This window comes from Amblyomma americanum, chromosome 5, assembly GCF_052857255.1.
Source record: "Amblyomma americanum isolate KBUSLIRL-KWMA chromosome 5, ASM5285725v1, whole genome shotgun sequence".
Taxonomy (NCBI): Eukaryota; Metazoa; Arthropoda; class Arachnida; order Ixodida; family Ixodidae; genus Amblyomma; species Amblyomma americanum.
In genome coordinates, this window is record NC_135501.1 from 11,550,995 (window position 1) to 11,574,237 (window position 23,243).

Genomic DNA, 23,243 nt, shown 5'->3' on the forward strand with positions numbered 1-23,243 from the left:
CTCCAGTTAAAGAAACTTTATGGCTCAAACCATTACCCCCTGAACAGCTTTCAGGCCTGTGTCACGTGACGCGACGTCAACGACGTCACTGCGCGCCGGCTGAGGGCCGCGAGCGATTGCCGCCCGCTCGCCTCACGGGAACTGATGCCACAGACAGGCTCGTCGACCGCCAGGTCCGCGCGATTTATCAGGGCAAAGAAAAATAATTAAGATTACGGACAGAATTATACATATTTATTTATCACAGCAGGCTTTGTCTGTATGCATATTTACAGATATTTATGACTGCACATCGTTCGCGGCCAAAATACATGAAAGACAGAAAACGATACTGCGCTGTGATGTAGACGGATGTTGCCTTCTATACTGCGTGCTATAAAATCGTAAACAACTGACAGCCGAAACATGTTGTTGCACCGACAAGAGATACACACAGTTACGATACCAATCTGTATATTAAAGTTGGACCTGTGGTACGGTACAAGTTTCAGATGAATGAGAGGAAGCAGAACATAGCACATTGCAATGCCAAGAGGTAGAAAACGAAAACCATACTCGCATCTTCATCTTAACTGTAGGTTAGAAGAAAATATTATTTCATCCATCTTTCAGAGCCTCGGTAGAGAGTTGAGCGTCAGTTGCCGAACGACATTCCTTTGGTTGGGCCCATGGAGAAATTGTGTGCAGGCACTTTGTGTTACAAGCTTTGTAACTACAACCTCCGTGTATATGACTATAGTAATCACAACGGCAGAGGAAAACTTGAGTCCACCTTGGTCCAGTTGTGCGATTAAGGAATGGGTGTCTTCTTCCATTTTCGTCTCACTTCCGGTAACAACCAAGTATCCTCGGCAACTTTCGCACTTTAAAACTTTCATTGTAGCATGCGCACAATACCCGCCAACACAACCAATAACTGGCATTCGTTCTCTTAGTGCATCAAGGTCAGCGTCTACAACTTGAACACTAAAGGAGGTTCCTACATCGCTGACACTGTTTGTCTCTTCGATGTTTCTGAAGCCATCAGTGCTCATCTTTGGCAAGGCATTCTGAAGGCGAATCCTGCCCTCTGTCTCACAAAGCTGTCGAAGAGATATGTGGTACTGCCCACCAGCCATTTGCCGGTACTGTCCAAAACGACTCCCGAGAGGATCCGTTTGAACTTTCCCTAGTAGGCCGTACTTAAAATCAAGTTCACTTATGCAGTACTTTGCCAATGGCAGTAAGGATTGGGCAGGTAGCCTTAGGGCTTTTGGGTCATATGTACTGCAAGACATGGGTTCTTCGTAAACAGTACGATGATAGAAGCCTTTATTTGGCGTTTTTACATTGGCAATACTCCACCAGCGAAGAATGATTTTGATAAAATCTGCTGTTGCTGCCGCATGTTGGAAATCAGCTTCACCACTGCAAGCTGCCAGGGTTGTGGCTACATCCGAATTAAAAACCTGCAGTACCAGCTTCACATTTTGCTGTTCCAAGTTGCTCGGATTAAGTGCCTTGGACGTCAAGCCATACCTAAGACTTTATCAGTAGAGATGACTCCTCTTTATGTAAATCTCCCAAATTCTTAAATGAGGAAGTCATTTTGCATTTAGGACAAACATCATTGCTTGAAAGCTCAAAGCGTGGGTAGAAAAAGCAAGTCCCCGCATTTTTCTGATTCAGCCAATTGTTTCTGACACACTTCAAAAGATGTACAGCATCTACCACATAAAACAATGGCCGATCTGGATCTGCCGGATGTGGATAAACATGACGAAGCATTGGCTTTGGCAGAAACATCTTCATTACCTTTCTGTTTAGAGAGTTATTGTCACAAACAACGGCTATGACCCTGTACCCAATCTCTTCTAAGCGTATGATCGCCTTCTTCAGTATGGCATGAGTTGGTCGCCCTGTATGGTTTTTCTCGGAAGAATGTGTGCTACCTCCTTGAATGAGCTCAGCAGACTTTGTGTCATAAACGTGTACAGAAGTGGCTGCCTCGCTGGAATTCACTGGAGCACCACATATGCTGCCCCCCTTATAATCAAAATAAGGCTTGATATGAATTTCATCAAGCATCAACATCACTGTCTTTTCATGTGGCTGCAGATGTGTAAATCTCTGGGAAACATACTGAAGAAAAGTTGCATCACAAGAATCAATTTCTGGGCACATTTGTACAGATGAGCACACTTTCCTAATGGTGATCGGATGGGGCTAGGCTAGTGTACTTGTTTTTCTCAAATACTTGTAGGCATGCGGCGATATTGTGTGGAGAATGCATGCAAACACCATTACCTGTGTGCTGTAATGAATACGCTCTGCAGAGAGCAGTGTTAGCTGTTCCTTTAAAAATTTCACAGCCCATTTCTTGTTTTCATTAATGCTTGCTTCCAATTTGTCTAGAAGGGAATTTACTGCAAACGACAGGTGGCCTACAACGCTCGCCAGACTCGTCAGACAGTATGCACAGGTTGTTCAAAATTTCCCACAAGGAGCTTACTTTGCAAACCGAGTCTCGTACAACAGCGCTACCAAGATTCTTGATCGCGGATCCTTGGTAGCAGGCTGAGACTTGGAGGTTTTCGAACACTGTGAATGACGCCTTCAACCAAGGTTCATGATCAATGGTGATGTTCAAAAACATCGTACACTTTTCTTTATGAATCACAGTCCACTGCACTGACACTGAGGCCACTTGCAGGCGCGCCTGTAGTTCTTAGAGTGACGAAAATTGGTCTCTCTCCTGCTCCGCTTCATATGACGCCAGTGATCCTTTGACCTCACGGGCGAATTGGGAAGCTTCTAGTCGGCTCCTCTTAGCATCAGGTGCTTCTCTCTTGCTGTTGTCTGGTGCTGAAAGGTACGAAGGGCAGTTGGGAAATACGGTAGGCACTGATCCACGGCGCAACCGTGGTACTGGCAATCGAACTGCAAGAAAATTTCCTGTTCTTGGATCCATGTACGATGTCGTCGTCTCGATGCATGAAGCGTCGAAATGATCGGTGCAAACCTGCACAAATGTACAAGCGTTTCGTAAACATCTCAGAATCCACTTATTAAAATGACTCGGTCTGTGCGCACGACGTCGTGATCTTGAACTGGAAAAGGTATGCACACGACGCGACCTTAGCGCCCTCAGCGGCGGTGGCGGCGCGTGCTCGACGAAGACTGTTTGGGTTCGGCTGCCGGCTGTCGAGCCCGTGCCCCCCTACTCCGGCGCCAAACATGGCTCGCAGATGGTCGCGGAGACTGCTTTCTTGTCGTAGTCACGTTACTCAAATTGGCGGCCGGACGGCTCGGCGTTGTGTGCCGCTACCGCTGCCCATGCTGGCGATATATACTGATCGATCGCAGGTGCGGTCAGCGCCGTGATGCTCGCCCGCTTCCTTGTGCACATCGAATTTTCCTTTGGAAACATATTCGGCCGCATCAGCAGCGGACTTACGAAAGCCGGATACATGCAAATTGAGTTTGGACCCGCCGGGCACGTACAGGAGTTTTGGTTACGACTTATTATGCCGCACACTGCACTTTTACTTAATGGAAAGAAATAATTATTATTGTTCCTTCTGATAAATTGCCCGAAAATTGTAGTTCTACTTTACCACTGTTTCCTCGCATGCCTATGCTTTTTCATTGTGAACTAGTAGAACTTATGTGACAGTCTTCAAAACTTAAAGTAGCAGTACTTCACACGGCTCCACGATTCCAGGCAGGCAGCCACTTCGCCGAACAGAGAATGTAGCACTGCTAGAAAACCAGTTATAAGCTGCTGTCGTACAGTCTATGACTGCTGGTAAATGTGATAAGGTGCACCAACCTAAGATCGAGTCCCGCGCTCGAGTCAGCCCGACGACGATTAGGGTCGGGGTATATTACTGTTCTAAGGCGTGTCAGTTCTGATTTTGAGCAATACGGCACGAGCACGGCGTTGCGGCGGCCGAGCCAAACATTCTTCAACAGTAAAGGGATGTCAGTTAATTCTGATTCGGGGCAATACGGCACGAGCACGGCGTTGTGCTTTTCAGCGCAACTGTCACGAATCTCGCTGCCAGCAATTCGGGTACCCCCGTAAAAGCGGAAAAGAATTGCCATCGCACATCGCTTTATTTACAGACTGCAACGCCAGCAGCAGCTCACGACGCCGCGCCAAGCAGAACAGTTGAATCCCGGCATAACGAATGCCGCTTCAACGAAATCCCCATAGGAGTTAATGTATTAAAATTCCCTCGAAAACGAATTACTTTGTGAGCACTCATTCGCTTCTACGAATTTTTCGGGAGCCTTCACCGGTCAGTGGCCCGCCTTTATTCAAAAGTTGGGTGTTGTACGAGATTATTCCCTGCTAAACCAGTGGCTTGGAGCAGCTAAATAATGCACGGAATGTATGTCTAATACATTTTAATGTATTATTTATTTAAAAATTTGGTTGGGAGTCGTTTATTCGTCGTAATTTCGACAGGACGCGCGAGAAATTTCGCGACAACGAAATTTCTCGCGCGTCCCGTCGATTTCGTTGTAGCGGGATTCAACTGTAGTACGTCCGGCCGCCGATTTGAGTAGTCGCGGTGGCCGGCGGCTGAGCCGAACATTAAGGGCGGTTCACATGCAAGCGAATTGGCGAACAGAGCGAACAGCGGCACGGCGCTGCGAAGCGGTTCGCGAGCTTTCGTTTCACATGCATCGCCGCTGCGCGTTTCCCACCGCTGCGAAAACCAATGTTGCGGGCAAAAGATATGCGCCTGCAACCGGTTTTGGTGGCCTGCAAACACAAAAAAGCATAATATAAAAGCATCGTTTTGTCATTTCTTTTCATAGTTTATTTAAATAAATATAATTATTGCGTTTTAAGCATTAAACAGCGCTTTATACAATTTCTTTCCTAAACAAAAGTTCGTACGTGCGGCGTACAAACTCGCGTGGCAACGCCGGGCCAGTCTAGCCACCCTTGCCGGGCGGTCATTGGTTGAGATGCGGTGCTGCCGCGTCGCCGCCGCGAAAATTTCCAACTTGCCCGAACCTCGCCGCTCCAGCCGCTGGGGCTTCCTCCGCCGCTTGATGCCTGTTTCACATGCAAGCGAATCGCTCGCGAACTCCGCCGCGGCGGCGAGTACACCCTCTCTCAAGCGGCGGAGAAAGCCCCAGCGGCTGGAGCGGTGAGGTTCGGGCAAGTTGGAAATTTTCGCGGCGGCGACGCGGCAGCACCGCATCTCAACCAATGACGGCCCAGCGTTGCCACGCGAGTTTGTACGCCGCACGTACGAACTTTTGTTTAAAAAATAAATTGTATAAAGTGCTGTTTAATGCTTAAAACGCAAGAATTATATTTATTTAAAGAATCTGTGAAAAGAATTGACAAAATAATGCTTTTATATTACGCTTTTTTTGTGTTTGCAGGCCAACAAAACTGGTTGCAGGCCACCAAAACCGGTTGCAGGCGCATATCTTTTGCCAGCAACGTTGGTTTTCGCAGCGGTGGGAAACGCGCAGCGGCGATGCATGTGAAACGAAAGCTCGCGAGAGGGTGTATGCGCCGCGGCGGCGGAGTTCGCGAGCGGTTCGCTTGCATGTGAAACGGGCTTAAATCCGTCGCTGCCGCCACCGCCGCTGAGGGCGCTAAGGTCGCTGTCGGGCGGTAGTTTTAGACCGAGTTAAGTGTAGGGAGGCCAGCGGAGGTGTGTGAGAATAATTTTTGGCGGGTTTTTACGTTGCGCAGGGTCGAGGGCTATCGGCATAGGAATTTTGGCAGGCTTTCACAAGGCGTAGTCGGCCGGACGATGGGTCGACAAGCTAGGAAAGTTAAGGAGGACGAGGACGGGGAGTTAGTACAGTGCCAGGAGTGCGACCGTTGGTGTTACTTAGATGAGACTGGGTTCGGGAGCTTAGCCGAGGCGGATGAGGCCAGCTTCGTGTGTAAGATGTGCAAGCGGTTTGGGGACGCCGTTCATGCGTTAAAAGGGGAATGGGAAGCTGGGTTGAATGCACTTAATGCGGACCGGCAGGTCGAACGAGAGGCACGGATTAAGCTGGAAGCTCAGGTCGCCGATTTGATTAAAAAGGAGGAGAATAATGCCGCCCTGTTGAAGCGAATGGTGGGCGAGATTAAAGAAGAGCGGGAAAAGCGGACCCAGCTAGAAAAACAGGTTGAAGCGCTCAGGTCGCGGCCGGCTGGGCACCCCAGTTCGGAGAAGTGTCAGGTGGGGGACGAGGCTCGTCGATCGTACAGTGCTGTAGTGCAGCGAGCATTGAGTGAGAAAAATGAGAATGAAATGATAAAGGTTAAAGCGGGCATGGAAACTCGCGACAATAGCGTACAGCGGCAGGAGAGTCAGCTAGAGCGATCCGGAGGCCAACAGATGGAATTAGGAAGCGAACGTTTGGGGCGCAGGAGAGTTCTGGTGGTCGGGGACTCGAATGTAGCGAGGGTTGAGGGAGGCGTTCTGACGGCAGTGAAGGCAGACAGGCGGGTGCAGGTGGAGGCTCAGTCGGGAAAGTGCATGGTAGATGCAATGGCCAGAGCCCGGGAGGTGGTGGTGGGCAGCATGGATGGCGAACACCTTGTGGCCATCCATGCTGGTCTCAATGATGTACTGCAGGGGAGGAGCCAGAATCTTGAGACGCAGTTGGAGGTGGGGATGCCTAGGCTTAGAGAGGCCTCAGAGTGTGCAAGTGACCATATGCACAATCCCAGAGGTCCAGAGGCAGGCTCACGAAACGGAAAGGAGGGTCGTGGAGACTAATCGGGTAATTAGGCTATTGAGTTGACGACTAAGATACGAGGTGATGGAGGTCAACAGGGAAGTCCAACAAGGTTGAGGACTGGGCGAGTTGGTAAGTATTCATTTTAAACCAGGCAGAAGATGCGACACAAAGGAAGAAGCAAACAAGACGAGGCTGGACTAACAACTGAAGTTTTATTGAAAGGAAGAAAACAACGAAGACTCGCACTGAGATGCGCGCGCACATAAGCCGTATCAGTGAAAGGGCACACAAAAAAAATTTTCAATGTCAGGGTCTTACTAACAAGTTATCTAAAAAGGCAAATTCCTTAGCGTGAAGGTTTACCGACGGCTTAGCCACACACGTGTCCTTAGCCTTAGCAATGTAGAAGGCTTCAACTATCTCGCGACAGATTTGTTTTTCATTTCTATAAACTACAGTAGTGTCGCTGAAGTCAGGCGTGCAAAGAGACAGATCATCGTCCGATTTGCATTCTCGAGATTGCACGTGCAACGCCAGATTAGAGTTCGCCTTCCCACCCAGAGAGTTAGAATGCTCCGTCAGGCGCACATTTAGACATCTGCCCGTCTGCCCGTAGTAGCATCGACCACAAGGCAGCGGAACGCGATACACCACATTCTTTCTGCAAGGGGTTCTAAGCATTCTAACCCTCTGGGTGGGAAGGCGAACTCTAATCTGGCGTTGCACGTGCAATCTCGAGAATGCAAATCGGACGATGATCTGTCTCTTTGCACGCCTGACTTCAGCGACACTACTGTAGTTTATACAAATGAAAAACAAATCTGTCGCGAGATAGTTGAAGCCTTCTACATTGCTAAGGCTAAGGACACGTGTGTGGCTAAGCCGTCGGTAAACCTTCACGCTAAGGAATTTGCCTTTTTAGATAACTTGTTAGTATGACCCTGACATTGAAAATTTTTTTGTGTGCCCTTTCACTGATACGGCTTATGTGCGCGCGCATCTCAGTGCGAGTCTTCGTTGTTTTCTTCCTCTCAATAAAACTTCAGTTGTTAGTCCAGCCTCGTCTTGTTTGCTTCTTCCTTTGTGTCGCGTCTTCTGGCTGGTTTAAAATGAATCAACAGGGAAGTGTACGAGGTTAGGCCCCACCCTTTTGCACAGGATGGCATCCACTACGGTGGTGCCACTGGCAAGAAGGTGGGTAGTAGGATAGGTCGCCAGCCAACAGCTTTTTTGGGGGGACCCAGAGCTCTGAAAGAACCAGTGTAGAGAAGGAAGAATTAAGATCAAACGGACAATGGAACCATAGGGGAAGAAAGAGACGCAAGCGCCAGGGCCAAGTTAATTCAGATATAGGTTTCATTAACATGCAAGGTGGCAGGAATAGACTGAAATGGGAGGAAATAGAAGAACAGTTAAGACAGGAGGAATTAATGGTATATGGTTTAGCGGAAACACATCTTAGAGACATGGAGCAACCACCCAGTAACCCAGACTACGCATGGGAATATTGCAATAGAACAGAGGGCAGCAGAAAGGGAGGTGGAATTGGGGCACTCATTCATAAAAGTATGAATTTTCAAAGGGTTAGACTGGGATGCAGGGAACATTTATGGCTAAAAGGAATAGTGGCAGGCAAGCAAACACTCCTTGGCTTTGTATACCTGTGGACAGGGGTTAATGCCAAAGAGGAAAACAGGAAAATGTTAGAATGTATTGCAAGCGACATTGATGAGCTAGGAGGACAGGGCGAGATAATTATATTAGGCGACATGAATGCACACATAGAAGACCTGGATGGGTATACGGATTCGACAGGAACAATGCTGCAGGACATGTGTGACAGGCATGATTTAGTTGTATGCAACAGCACCGAGAAGTGTGAAGGGCTCATAACATGGGAGGATGTATAACAGAATGTCACAGAGGATGTATAACAGATTAGGGGTAATGAGCATAGGTGAAGATGTTTCCAGAAGTCTAGGTAGTGACCACAAGCGTGTCAAGTTGAGCTTCAGAAGAAAAAGCAATGTAGGACTGAAGCAAGATGAACAATCAGGGGGAAATTTTTACTCAGAAAAGCAATTGGAAGTAGCAGCCAAACAAGTCGAGAAAGTAATTTTTGAGGATAGTGAAACAGAATGGACTTATACCAAATTAACTCGATTACTGGAGCTAGAGCTAGCTAAGGTGCGAGTAAAGCTAAAAGGGAAAAGATGCAAACCCAAGAGTTGGTGGGATGAGGAGGTCAAGAGGGCAATAGAAAAGCGCAAGGAAGCATCCAGGGAACACAGATATTCCAAGAAGAGGGGGGAACCAAAACCCGAAGTAGACAGAAAACGGGATACCTTCATAAAGTGTAGAAGGGACGCATCCTATTTGATTAATGAGAAAATTAGAAGAAAGGGTGCCCAATGGATGTTAAAAGTAAATAAAAAGGATATAAAAGCAGCCCAAAAATTCTGGAAACATCTAATGAGTAATAAAACTAGGCTAGAACAAAGGTTTATTGTTACAGATCAGGGTATTCGACTAGAAGGGGATGAAGCAATAAAACACATACGAACAAGGATGATGGAAAAAGTTTCAGCAAAGCACGTGGTATATAATTTATCGAAGGAGGATAGACCGGTTACAGCAATAGCTTCACTTGAGCAAGGAGAGTGGGAAAGGGCAGAGAAGAAGGTTCCTAGTGGCACATCAACAGGACCAGATGGTATCCCGATTATCTTGATAAAGAAGTTAGGACCAAAATCCAAGCAAACATTAATACAGGTAGTGAACAAAATGATAGTGGATGAGAAAGTCCCCGATGAATGGCAATTAAGTAGAATGAACATTATATATGAGGGAAAGGGGGACAAAGCAGACGTAAGTAACTATCGCCCCATAACAGTGACATCTGTGGTTTACAGGGTGGTGATGCAAATTATAAAGGATAGACTGCAGGCTTGGGTGGAGAACGAGGGGGTGTTAGGGGAACTACAGAATGGGTTCCGGAAACAAAGGAGGTTGGAGGACAATCTATTTTCATTGACACAGTGTATAGAAATTGCGGAAAAAGAACATAGGCCCTTATTGCTAGCATTTCTGGATATTAGGGGAGCCTATGACAACGTTACTCAGGAGCATTTGTGGGACATATTGGGCACATTGGATGTGGAAAATGGAGTAATTAATCTTTTAAAAGATATATACAGAGGTAACAGAGTGCTCATAAAATGGGAAAAAAATGTATCAGGGCCTGTAGAGATACAGCGGGGGCTTAGACAAGGATGTCCTCTGTCCCCTTTGTTGTTCATTTTGTACCTGCAAGGTTTGGAGGCCAAGCTAGAGGGGAACTGACTAGGCTTCAACCTATCTTTTTTCAAGCAAGGGGAATTGATTAAACAGACATTACCGGGACTAATATACGCGGACGATATAGTGATAATGGCTGACAACAAGGAAGACCTGCAGAAGTTGTTAGACATATGCAGTACAGAGGGAGATAGATTAGGCTTCAAGTATAGTAAGGAAAAATCTGCAGTCATGATATTTAATGAAGAGGGCGGCGAGCATAGAATACAGGAGTTCGTGCTAAAAGTAGCGAATGAGTACAAGTATCTGGGGGTGTGGATAAATAACAGTGTTGAGTATCTGACAGAGCATGAAAAATATGTAATGAATAAAGCTAGTAGGAATGCAGCTGTCATGAAAAATAGGGCACTGTGGAATTACAATAGGTATGAGGTGGTAAGAGGAATCTGGAAAGGGGTGATGGTCCCTAGCCTGACCTTCGGGAATGCGGTCCTGTGTATGAGGCCAGATGTTCAAGCAAGGCTGGAAATTAGGCAACGGGGAGTAGGGAGGTTAGCTTTGGGAGCACATGGCAATACACCAAATCAGGGGGTACAGGGTGATATGGGAAGGGCGTCTTTCGAGAGCAGAGAGGCTAGCAGTAAGATAGCATTTGAGGAACGATTGAGAAGGATGGAGGAAAAGCGGTGGTCTAGGAAAGTTTTCAGATACCTGTATATAAAGAATGTTGACACGAAATAGAGAAAGCGAACTAGAAAATTGACAAGCAAATATCTGGACAGCAGTAAGGGGGCAAATCAGAAATTATCGGTTAAGAAAAAGGTTAAAGGAACAGAGAGAGCTTTGTGGAAAACAGGGATGCTGATGAAATGGGCACTGGAAACATACCGGACCTTTAAACAGGAAATTGTCAAAGAAAATATCTATGATAATTGTAGGGGAAGTTCTTTGTTGTTTGAGGCCAGGACTGGTGTTTTGCGGACTAAGACGTATAGAGTCAGGTACCAGGAGATATACACTTTGTGCATTGCGTGCGGAGAGGAGGAGGAAACGGCTGAACACTTGATACTTTTCTGTAAAGGGCTTCACCGTACAGTGGAAGGCAGCGGGGCTGACTTACCCAAGGCATTGGGGTTTAGGGACAGTGAAGGGAAAGTGGATTTTAAGAGGTTAGAAGTAACCAAGCGAAGGTTATCTGATTGGTGGCTAAAAGCAAGACAGGAGTAAAATTTCACAAGACATGGATAGGTGGCTCGAGCCACCGCCCGATGTAAAGGGTTCAGCCGTATCCATCCATCCATCCATCCATGCATACCTTTTCCTGTTCAAGATCACGACGTCGTGCGCACAGACCGAGTCTATTGAAATAGCCTAATGCTAGCCCCTTTGTCTATAAGCCTGTTTGCAGCAAAGAAATGTGGCCACAATCAATCTATCTGGGCTTCGGAAGTATCACAATAAACATGCTGATTAAGTAAAAGCAACCAGGAGCCCATAACAGCACCATAAACATTACTTACCTTATACCCCTGTTACACGGGCGTTTTCAACGGCAGTTCAGTTGATTTTCAGTTGAACTGAACGGCAGTTAGCGGTGTTACACGGCAGTTAGCGTTGAAATCTCAACGGCAGTTGAGTTCGACTGAGATCGGGGATCCCAGTTGAACGGGCAACTGACAAGATGGCGACCTACAGACCGAAAAACTTGTCCTCTTACTGGATTGTCTTGGCTCAGTGTGCTTCGAACCCGCAAATTTCTGCCGCAAAGCAAAAAGTACACAAAAATAATTGTCACTATAGTAAAGAATATATACACTACGATCATTTACAACAAGAAAAAATGCACACAATGCTTTTTTTCTTATTTAAACTTCGCTCTAGACGCGAGGACATGTGGTTTAGAGTGCTAACTGAACTGAACGCGAAGTGCTCGTGTAACAGCTGGCGATTCCAGTTGAGTTCAACGGCAGTTGAAATCCTCAACTGGCGGTGAACTGAACTGTCGTTGAAAACGCCCGTGTAACACGGGTATTAGTGTACGAAGTGGGCACGAGGTCCTTCCTTGGAATGGCGCGTAACCACTTCTTGAAAGTGTCGTCGTCTTTTGGGAAAGAAAACACTTGTATCTTCTTGCCCGTATCGTAAATGCCGATGCACCCCGGCACACAACACTTGTTCGGCATTTTAGTATCCACTGCACATCGCACTCGGAAACAAAATTTCTGCAAAACAACGACGAGAGACGACAAACGCGACCACGCCGCTGCAACCAACCGGCCCGCATGGCGCAGGGAGCGTGAAAGAAACAGCAGGGATAAAAATAATGTCGCTGGCGATGCGGCTTCTGCAAGTGTCAGCCTGCCGAATGTGACGTCAAAATTTTGGGCGCAGGCATGGAGGAAGAAAAAACTTTTTTTTCTCCTCCATGGGCGCAGGCTTGAAAGCATTCAGAAAGTAATGCTCAACCCGCAAAAAAAATGCCAGACGTGACGTCTTTTCTGACGTCATGGATTGAAATAACGCTTGCGTTATTTCGACAGCATGCACTACCGAACGCACCCCTGGTTCTGCACGGCGCTGGCATCAGCGGCTTTTTTTTCAGGATTGCTGCCGTGAACCAGCACTGAATTATAGAAAACATAATATATTGGTAGCCACAGGCAGGCGGAACCTGTTTTGCCTACCATGACATCAGCGCCACCGCATAGTTTGCGCCAACGTTGGTTTGCGCTCCAGAAGGTGAAAGCACTGACCAGCATGGAGGAAGAAAAACTAGGAGGGAGCGTGACGTCATACTCTTGAAGCCTAGTCATAACAAATATAATGGGAAGAATCTTGGGAAATAGGCCCTCACGTGACAAGGCAGCGGTAGCTCTTAGCCGGATTTCGGTTTCAGTTTCGTTCTCTCGCTGTGTTGCGTCAGACGATCAACACGGCTGCGCTCGAAATTTGAGAAGCGCACACAGGTCATGGAGCTTGGAGAATTGTATGTGCCGAGAGGCCAGTGCCTCAGTGCGCCCGTGTGTTTCATGAAGTGCGGCTAGGTCGTCTGAGCTGCGCAATGAAATGCTGCGCGCCGGGATGCCGGAGCGCACGGAAGAATGCCGTCCTGTGGTTTCGTTCCATCGGTGAGTAAATACGCTTCGCCCATTCCTTCAAAAACGAAACTATTGCCGACTAGGGCATGCCCATGTGTAATATTGAATACGAAAATCGTTTTAGTGGGACTTAGGACAAAAATTACGTTACTTAATCTGAATGCCGGTTCAATTTTACATATCTTGATACGTGCTGCACCTTTCACAACAGGTTTCCAAAAGATCCTAAACTGAAAACTTTTTGGAGAGAAGCGCTGGAACGCGACGTAACTTGGACGCCATCGAAATGGAGCTGTGTCTGCTCTATTCACTTCAAATCTGAGGATTTTATGGTTTCAGGTCGGCTGAAACAAAGAGCCGTGCCGTCAATTTCACAGGTTTGTGGAATGTACGTTATCGTTTTCGTCTTCACTTGTGCCCACGATTATTTGCTGCAACTAGTGCTTCGCCAGGCGACGTCAAAGCTAGGCGCACGTAGGGCGCATTTTTGTTGCTTTACACATATGTATCGAGGTCACGTTTGACTTTTAAGGTGGTGGTTTTCGAGGGAGTAAAAGTGCGCGCAGTCTCAGGTTCCACGTCTCGGCTGAGCACATACACTCCGATCCTCTGCTTTTTGCTGGACTAGCTGTTTGCCTTTGCGTTCTAGAGTTCCTCCATTCTGAGAGATAAACAAGTCTGTGAAATATGAAGATAACACGTCAAACAGCCATCGGAAACGAAATTACCAAGCTGGCTGAGTAACGTGGCGGAGTTCAAAGCGGGAACCATTGCACTTGCAACTCGACAAGGATGGCGTTTGTAACATATATCTTTTTCGAAAAATGCCGTTATTTACTGCCGCTTGAGCATCTGTACTCCTAATGCCCTGGAATATACACACTGGTTTTATTCGTGCGCCAGACAAAACAAAAAGGCCATCCTCTGTGTTGTAAGACTGCAAGTATACTTTGCTGTGTACTTGGTTTAATTTTCCTAATTGCATTCAAGAATAACCAGATGCAAAAGAGTTTATTATTATTATTATTATTATTTTTTGCAATGGTAAGGCTGAGAGGCAGCCGCTGATTTGTGGCTGCATTTTTTAAAAATAAAAATGCGATTTTAATATATAATATTAAGTGACCGTTTCTATTGGCTTTTCTTGATGACAAACGTACACATTGTACGTTTATTCTTAGGCAAGCGCTGAAAATTGGAACAGCTTTCTTACTCCTCCTATTGAAACTGAGCAACAGAATGTCTTCCCCTTTAGGCTAGAAGAAAAGATATTTGATATTGTGTTTTATTTTTTGCCAGTGTTCTCTGGGAGAAAGCACTGAGCCATTGACGGCAGAAGCCATGAGCACCTTTCATCGAGAGATGCAAACGCCTCAAGATGATACAGTATATATGTTGAATTTTTGTTGAGTTCTTTACTTCCTCCATGCTGACCAGTGTGATACCGCATTCCCGCTTTCCGAAGTGGGCGCAAGTGAAGCCACCAGAAGAGGACATGTCCCGGAAGTTCGGTGTCTGCTGTGTATTTCAATGCAAAAAGTCGCGTGTTTCGCCCTTCCGTTCTCAATTTTTCGCGTTGTTTTCGTGTAACATCTGCTGTAATATCAAAGGAATACGCAAGCTCAACGAGAAAAATGTGTGCATTGCTTAGGGAACCTTGTAATTTCAGAGAAACCGAAGAAAACAGGCATGCAGGTCCCACCACTCCGCGGCAAAGGGGTACGTGCATTAAACACTATTTTCTGATCTGGTTCTTGCCTTACGAGCGTACTTAGGGTAAGTAGTGGAATGGCGATCAGTCTAGGCCATCTTAAAAACAAATTTTCGTGTCGCAAAGAAAAGGCAATGGCGCGGAAATCCTGACATTCGAACTGCCGCTGTCTCAGTTTCGGTTTGGTGGCGGACGATGTCTCTTCTCATCGACGGCAACTGATGTTTATCGCTTTAGGGTGTCATTTACCTTCCAGACGTGCTTTTAATCTAACTCAATAGCACAGCCATGTTTCATCTCCACAGCGCGAGAGAAACGTCTGACGAGAAAGACGAATGCTGCAGCGCATGTGACAAACGCTGTTAGAAGTCAACTGCACCAAGCATCACGAATAACAGCCCATTCAGGCATAATTTGCTACAGTACGAAACAGTACTTGATACACTAGCTCCGTCGAATGTGTACCAGCAGAACACCGACGGCACCCCACCAGATTGTGGCCTCGCCCCCACTCCTGTTCGGTCTAAACACAAAATTCGGTAAAATGGTCAATGCCAAGTCGGCTGCCTAATGAAGGTTTCCACCTATTCTTTCTTAAATTTATACCCCATTGATGGTATAACTTGGGCTTAGAGCGCAACAACGTGCATCACAGCAAAGAGCAGAGTTGGCGACGCGAACGCAACGGGACGACACAGAGCTGCACACGAGGCTCCGTACGTACTGTGTGCAGCGACGTTCTGACGTCTGCTAGTGTCGTCCCATAGCGATGCAATGGACCCTTATTTTTGAAACGTCTTTCCCGAGGACTTTGCTGCTCTCCTCATGCAGTTGACGGCGCAACAGGTAGGCATTGTCATGAAAAAAAGACGAGGACATCGAAAAGACAAGGTGCTAAGTGGAAAACGAAAACAAAAAGAGAAAAACCGTGCTGAGGTCCGATTTCATGCACTGCCAAAGGCTGACTTCCGGGATAGGCTGCCCAAACATATCCCGGTTTTCTTCCGGTGTCCTTCGTTTTCTTTCTCTTGGTTAGGGTGGCTAGACTGTCTTGGTGTCCCCTGTAGCAGCGCTTTCGAAAGTTTTAAAATGCTGCCCATGACGCACATGGTTATGGTGGCTAGAAGGGAGAGGTGTCAGCATCGGCTAGCCGGAGAAGGAGCGAGAATTCATCCAGACGCGGCGGCGCTGCTGTCGGCTCCGAGACGCTCCCCGCGCGCGCCCGTAGCAGCCGCTTTCTGTCGCAGCTATTTCAGGATACCGCGCGGATTACAACAAAGGCTAGTTGGCACACTTTTCTGACGGCTCGAAGCAAAGCGTGTATAGGCACTGAAAACCATGTTTGAACTTGCTTCCCTGTATATTCGCTGCGTGCGCCGCGGGCACCCCGAAGTGCTGGAAGATGGCGAATCGAATGACTTGCCATGAGTTTGTCACCAAAACAACGTCCGTGCAGTTTCGATTTGATGCTGCAGTGTTATCCATGACGTCTCAATTCAAGTAGAAGCATTAGAAACCATACTTGAACGCTTTATTTTGATGACTTCATCGAAAAGCAAGGTCTAGCAAGACATTTATTTTGACACACAATTAAACGTCAAAAACACCATCAAAAGAAAATGAACAGAAAATACGCATCAATGTAGGTGAGAACTGCAAGTTATACAAAAACTGAGCTAAAAAGTAAACAAGGCAAGTAAAAAGAAGTCAATATGCAATGCTAAAATAGGCATACACACATGGCATTGAGATTTGATTGGCAAACACGATGCAGTCATAAACCAGCTTACAAAAATTGATTTCTACCTGTGTCAAACACAGCCAAACTGTGACATCAAATTTACTAATGGGACCTTTGTAACAATGCGAATAAGACATTACTAAAAAGTCACAACAGATGACACAATGTGGGTAATGTACAACACCATGAAAAAAGAAAACCTTGTTGGCTGTGTTAACATTATGAAAGTTATGTAGTACGTCTCAACTTCAAGAACTTCATCTTTTCTCTCTTTTTTTGGTTGCACGCATTTTCTCCAGCAACAAGAAAATGCATCCTTGTCAATGTGAAGAAGCGAATGATTTGATTCGTCACTGTGAATGGCCTGTGAATGGCCTGTGAATGGCTGAAAGAAAATTACAAGGCCATGGTCACATTGAGCACCTTCTTGCCCTGGTGAGGTGTACTTGCCGAGGTCAACGAACCCTTGGACTTGCCCTTTGCTGCCTACAGTCAAGTTTTCAGACAGTTTCATTTCATCCACGAGTATGCCGCCGTATCGGTGATACGGATCAATAGTGCGTGCTTTCTCTGCAACAGCCGTGAGCACTTCTTCATTAAAGCCAAAACCACTTCTATATTTACGGACATAAGTACGCAGGCACGAAGGGCTTGGCACAACCATGATCTTGAGCTTACGAATGTGCTCGTAAAGACGGGGGCTTTTCATATTCATCACAATGCATTCAAGGATCCACTCTTGCTGAAATACCATTCCATTGGTTTTTCTCCTTTTAGATGCTTCAAAGCATTCACGTACCTGCACTTGCTGCTCTTTTGGCAGGCTTTGCAACTTCTCTTCAAAACTAGAGCTGCTTATAGCTTCGTTGTCCTGCTTCATCTTTTCCATGGTCTCACTCAACCTTGCAATGCTGCGCTTTTGCCGTCGCAGCTGCGCATTTTTTCGCGTTAGCTTCTGTGTGAGGTTACCTCTTGCCTTTCTCGCTCTTGTACGCTTATAGTATGCCTGATTTATCAACAGCTTACGAAGGTATTTGCACTGCAAGCATCGGCTTCTATTTTGCACTGTCCCACAACACGTGAGGCTGTGCAGTTTCCCTCCATGGAGTCTGTGCTTTGTTTTTATTTGCCCACTTTGCATTCCTGTTTCCATTTCAAACCCCTCGCAAGGAATCATGGCATCCATTTCGAACAGGAGGTCCTTAACATCACTAATGCTGTCGACATCCACTGTTTTTACAAGAACACCCTGTACATATGCCGAGCAATGAAAGGTTGAGGCATTACTTGAACACAAAAGTAACTTTTCAAAGCACAGAGTTCCACCACTTGAAGCACACACTGAGAACGCCACAACGTCCGTATCGTTTGGGATTACGTGTTTCGCCCAGTACTTACTTGGAAGGTCGTCTTGCGTCATACCCTCCAAGATATTGTAGCCGCCGCTACAGTTCGAACTTGACGGAACGTCGGTTTCAGCACTCAGCGGTTGGTCGTGAATGGAGTCAACCTTTCTTCGCTTTGAAGTTGCACCTCCATTGGACGACACCGTCTTTCTTTCTGGAGGCAGCTTTTTTGTGAGGTAATCAGGCACATTTGGAAATATCGTGGGAATCGCATCGTCTGTCAGTGTAGGGCGATCACGAGGGATTTCCATAGACTCGCCGTTGACGACATGCTTGAAGCTACGGACGATGAATCTCTCGTCGAAATGAGCCTCGCACACAACGCAGTTCTTCTCCAATGGCTTGTCAGCACGAAGAATTGCGCGCTCCCTGGCCCTGCGTCGTTCATCGTCGACGGGAACAGCGAAGAGAGACGCCTTCTTCCCTTGTTTGCGGGCCGAAACATACCCCGCTTTGCATCCAGGTGCGAAACAGTGTCTTTGTTGTTTGGACATCACTGTGGCATGGCCACGTCGGTGCGTAGCAATCCCAAACAATTTAAAACCAGCACACCGCAGACGCTGCGGGAACACGTGCCTGTACCTGCCTGTAGGCGACGAAACGTGCGGCGACGGCGGCTGGCGGGTGCTCCCGACGGATCTCGGTAGCGACGTGCGCGCCGCCCCGCGGCGGCATGAAATACCAGCGCGCCTCCGAACACGGCGCGACCGCAACGATGCTGACACCTCTCCTTCTAGCCACCATAACATGGTCATGGTCCTAGTTGACGTGAATGTGTCGCGTTTTCACGGAAGAGCTCAAGAACTGTGCAAGCTTTTTTATCTGCAGAGGCTTCGTTTGCGTGTTTGAACCTGGCTGCGTAGCCTCAGTTCTGAAATGCCTGGCTGCTGCTGCGCCCCAGGCTGCAGATTAAATTATGATGGTGGTCCGAGTGTCCGCGTCTACAAGTTTCCTGCCGACGAGACGCAAAGGGCAGCATGGACAAAGGCTATTTCTCACGAAGATCTTGTGCCAACGAAGCACACTGTGGTAAGCGTCGCTTTTGGTGCTGTTTTTCAGGATGCTTGCCTTAAACTTTTTGCTTCAGTAAAACTTCTTTTTAGCCTGGTTAGTGCATTTTGAACCAAGGAAAAGGAGCAGCGCAAAAGCATGCAACCACGCAAGAAAGGACAAGGCACGAGCGCTGTTTTCGCGTTTTTTGCCGTGTCTTGTCCTTTCTTCTCTTGTGGTTGCATGCTTTTGCGCTGCTCCTTTTCCTTGGTTTTGTGCTTCACAGGACATTTTTTTATGGCTTGCTTCGGAGAGGGGACTTTTTCTTCACTTTCTTATTACTTCGCTTCTGGAGTTTTATTTCCCAGTTATTTCGCTTGCCGAATTTTGTAAGCCTGTCGCCCAAGCCTAATGGACTTGTGGTTTTACTTTGTTTTCAGGTGTGTGAAAAACACTTTCAAACGAGTGACTTCGTCAGGTTTGCAACGTACACGGACGAGAACACTGGAAACGTTATCGAAGTTCCGCTGCAGCGTGTCCGCCTGAAGCCAGCTGCTGTCCCGAGTGTGTTTCCCGGCTGCCCGAAATATCTCTCTCAGCCACCATCTTCGCGAGAAGCTCCTGCAGAAAAGAAGGCCCGACTCGAGGCAGCGTTACTGCGAAAAGCGATAGAGCTTTCTGTTGCTGCTCAAGAGGAAGAAGATCGCAGGAACAAAATTTGCAGTTTTGGGGAGCTGTGTTCTGCCCTTCCGAAGCTTAAGACTTCTGGACTGTGGTCACTACGCAGGCAAAGGTTTTGTTCCTGGAGCTCTCCCTCGACCAAGCTCCCACAGTGCGTTCAGCAGTGGTGGTTTTAGACGACCTGTCTGTTCAGGTGTTTCTCGGAGGGTCCCGTCTCCACAATCTTGGAGACGAATGTGTGCCGTCACAAATGAAGGATTTAAGGGAGCTTGATAAAGTGCTGCAGTCTGTTGAAAAGCTGCAGAGTTGTGCTAGTGGCAGCGAAAAGGAACACCAGCTTCTCGCAACTGTGCTAATGCTCCTGAATGAGGTGAACAAGGATTATGAGCTCCAAGAACATCATGGATGGAACTTACAGGTACTGAAATTTGTGCGAAGCCAAGTCGAGCTTGTTTTGAAAAATGTGCCTCGATATCCACCAGATGTGCTCGTGTTTTCAGGTCTGCTGTATACCATTTCTCCACATGCATACAGGTTCATCAGAAGCTCGCTTAAAATTAAGCTGCCGCACCCAGACACTATTCAACGACTGTGTTCGTCATATCACATGAATCCAGCGCTTGAACAGCAATATCCTTGTTTCTTGAACTATGCTAAAACTGTATTGCAAGGAATGGCCGAGCATGAGCGCACTGTGACATTAATGATGGATGAGATCCATCTTCAAACCTATTTTGAGTACAAAGCAGGCTTCGTTACAGGTGCCGCAGCCAATAGTTCCGATCCGGCTAAAACAGCATATGTGTTCATGCTACAAAGCCTTTTGTCAAGCAACAAGGATGTTGTTCACATTTTGCCAGTCGCACAGATAGATGCAAAAGCACTGCATCTATTTTTGCACAAGCTCATTACTGACCTTGAGTCACTTGGATTTAAGGTACTAGCTGTTGTTTCAGACAACAATGCTATCAATCGGAAAGCCATGACATTTTTTCCTAGCCCCCCCAAAGCCAGTATAGTTTACACACACCCAGCTGATTCCTCTCGTCCACTGTTTTTCATTTTGGACCCTGTGCACCTTTTGAAGTCAATTAGGAACAATTGGCTAATCCAGAGAAACAGTGGAAAGTGTATATATTACCCTGATCCAAGCAGCAATGACCCAAAGCCACCTATTCTTACGGCATCATTTAAATCTTTGTGTGATCTGCATGAGGCTGAGCAAAATAACCTTTTAAAGCTGGCACCAACACTCTCACTGAAAGCACTGAACCCATCAACTATGGAGCGCCAGAACGTTAAGCTTGCTCTCAGGATTTTTAATGAATCGACAGCAGCTGCACTGCAATGTTCCGCTGTACAACATGTTAAAGGAACAGCAGATTTCATAAACACCATTTTGACATGGTGGCGAATAGTGAATGTAAAGACGCCAAGAAAAGGTGAACGCCTGCGTGATGAAATGCAGTCTCCGATTGCGTCAACAACATGTCCACAGCTTGAATTTTTGAGGAAAATACCAGAGTGGCTAGACTACTGGGCTAGCACACGATGCTGGCCACCTGACGAAAGAAACTCACATGGCTTTTGGCCACACGAGCCACGCTCTGCATGAGATCGCTTTATACTGCCTGGAAGAGCTGGGATTTCGGTATGTGCTCCTTGGAAAATTTCAAACAGATTGCCTTGAGGATAGATTCGGGAAGTATCGCCAGCTATCCGGAGCCCAATACCATGTCTCGATCAGGCAGATTTATGAATCTGAGAACAAGCTAAGGCTTCAAAAAGTACTGGACATGCCTGATCTTGACATTATTGCAGAACCGATCTCCGTCATAAGTGTTGAATCACTTTGTGCACAGTTCAGTATAGCAGTGACCAATGCTGATGTAGCAAAAAAATCGTCGATGATTCCCGCTGTTACGTATGTTGCGGGATACTGTGCCCATGCAACACTGAAAAAGCTCGTGTATGTCGTGCAAGGACAATCTCGTCCTGGATAACACCAGTTTGGACCATGATGACACACTGCTCATTTCAGGCATGACAAGAGGAGGATTAAAGTTTCCACGAGATGTCGTAGTGAACGCTGTACTTTATACAGAAATAGTCCTTGACAAATTGAGGAGTGAGCAGTATGCATCCAAATTTCTGGCTCTTCCAAATCAGAAGGAGGCCCTTGTTTCTCTTGTGTCAACCATTCTCCACGGTTCTGGAGACCTTGATACGTGTGATTCTGGTCATTCGCCAGAAAAAGTCATGCACCATATTTTGAGTGCTGCTGCCAACACGCTGTTAAATAATCTGTGCAAAACGAAAAACAACACAACAGTGTCGAAGGGGCAGCGAAAAATGCAAACTCTAAAGAGTTGAGGATTGATGACTGTATCGTTTAATGGCAAGTGTTTCTGAGATAGCGGACCTTTCTTGCACACCTGATTACATTATAAAGATAGCTTTGTATTAAGGCATTTTATAATCTGTACATGTTCTTTTCATACTTAGCAACTGCAGCTATAGAACATTTGATAGAACTGTATTGAGTGGTAACTTGTGTACCAAATTTTTTCCTTTCTGTATGATGGACATGTAAATGCAAATGGGTATGTTTGTTCCTGTTTCATACAGTATGGCACTGAACAAATTGTACTGGATTCTTGTGTGCGCATCTCACCAAATCACACAACTTGGTGACAGCTATATTCTTTGTGTATGTGTGTGTGAGTGTAAAGTGCTTAAATAAACTCTTTATTCACTGTATTCGTTGCAAATTTTTTTACAAATCTTGCTGGTTTGTTGTGAAACATCCGTGCAACGTGAAGTAGTATAGAATAACATATGAAGGAAGCTGACAGTCAATGCAACCAAGGAAAGCATAGGGGAATGTTCGATTTTTACTGAAGTGGTTATGAGTGGGAAGTGAATAGTGTAATCATTTTATGGATGCAAGACAACTGACTAGGAAGAATTAAAAAAAAGTCAAAGGAGCTACAACTGGGGCTAGTTGGAAATGCATTCTTGAAGGGGATGATGATGATGATAAGCGCTGACAAAATACGAGAAGGGACGAACAAACAGGACAAAGCGCTTTCTAGCAGCTGTTTATTCTATGAAGGACCATGAATATATATACACATGTTAACGTCAAATCATGCGCAGAAGAGGGAAGACCGCACCGCACTGACAAGAGCGATATGAAGAAAGAAATAAAATAGAATAGAAACGAACAACACATGCCTTTACAACAGCCGAAGATTACTTATCTTGAGGTAGTTTTATTCAGTTCTCCCTAACAGCACCGAAGCGGAGCTGACGCATTGCTTATCTGGAGCAACATGCATAGCGAAGGCGTCGATTATTTCGCGTACCCGCCTGTTCCTGAAGAATACATATTCTAATCAGAAACCGTTAAATACTAATATTACGCTGGTACAAAACACGCAGTATTTTGAGAAATGGGTGCCCGACGGGCAACCGGAAAAACCGCGTGGGGTGAAGCTGACTTCCAGGCACATCTGCTGTGTGTGACGTCACGGACGCGTGCGGAGGCCTTGAGCTAGTCTAGGTGGTATTGGACAGATACTGCGCCATTTCCTTTCCCCAAAAACCAATTATTATTACTAAAA

General features: G+C 46.4%; 1 long non-coding RNA gene and 1 pseudogene across 1 annotated transcript in view; both read right to left on the reverse strand.

Moving 5' to 3' along the window:
- LOC144132297 (uncharacterized) overlaps positions 1-23,243 on the reverse strand; it is an 86,701-nt gene that overhangs the window by 20,326 nt on the left and 43,132 nt on the right. The gene's annotated exons all lie outside the window — the stretch shown is intronic.
- On the reverse strand, positions 1,402-12,173 carry LOC144133419 (uncharacterized; annotated as a pseudogene).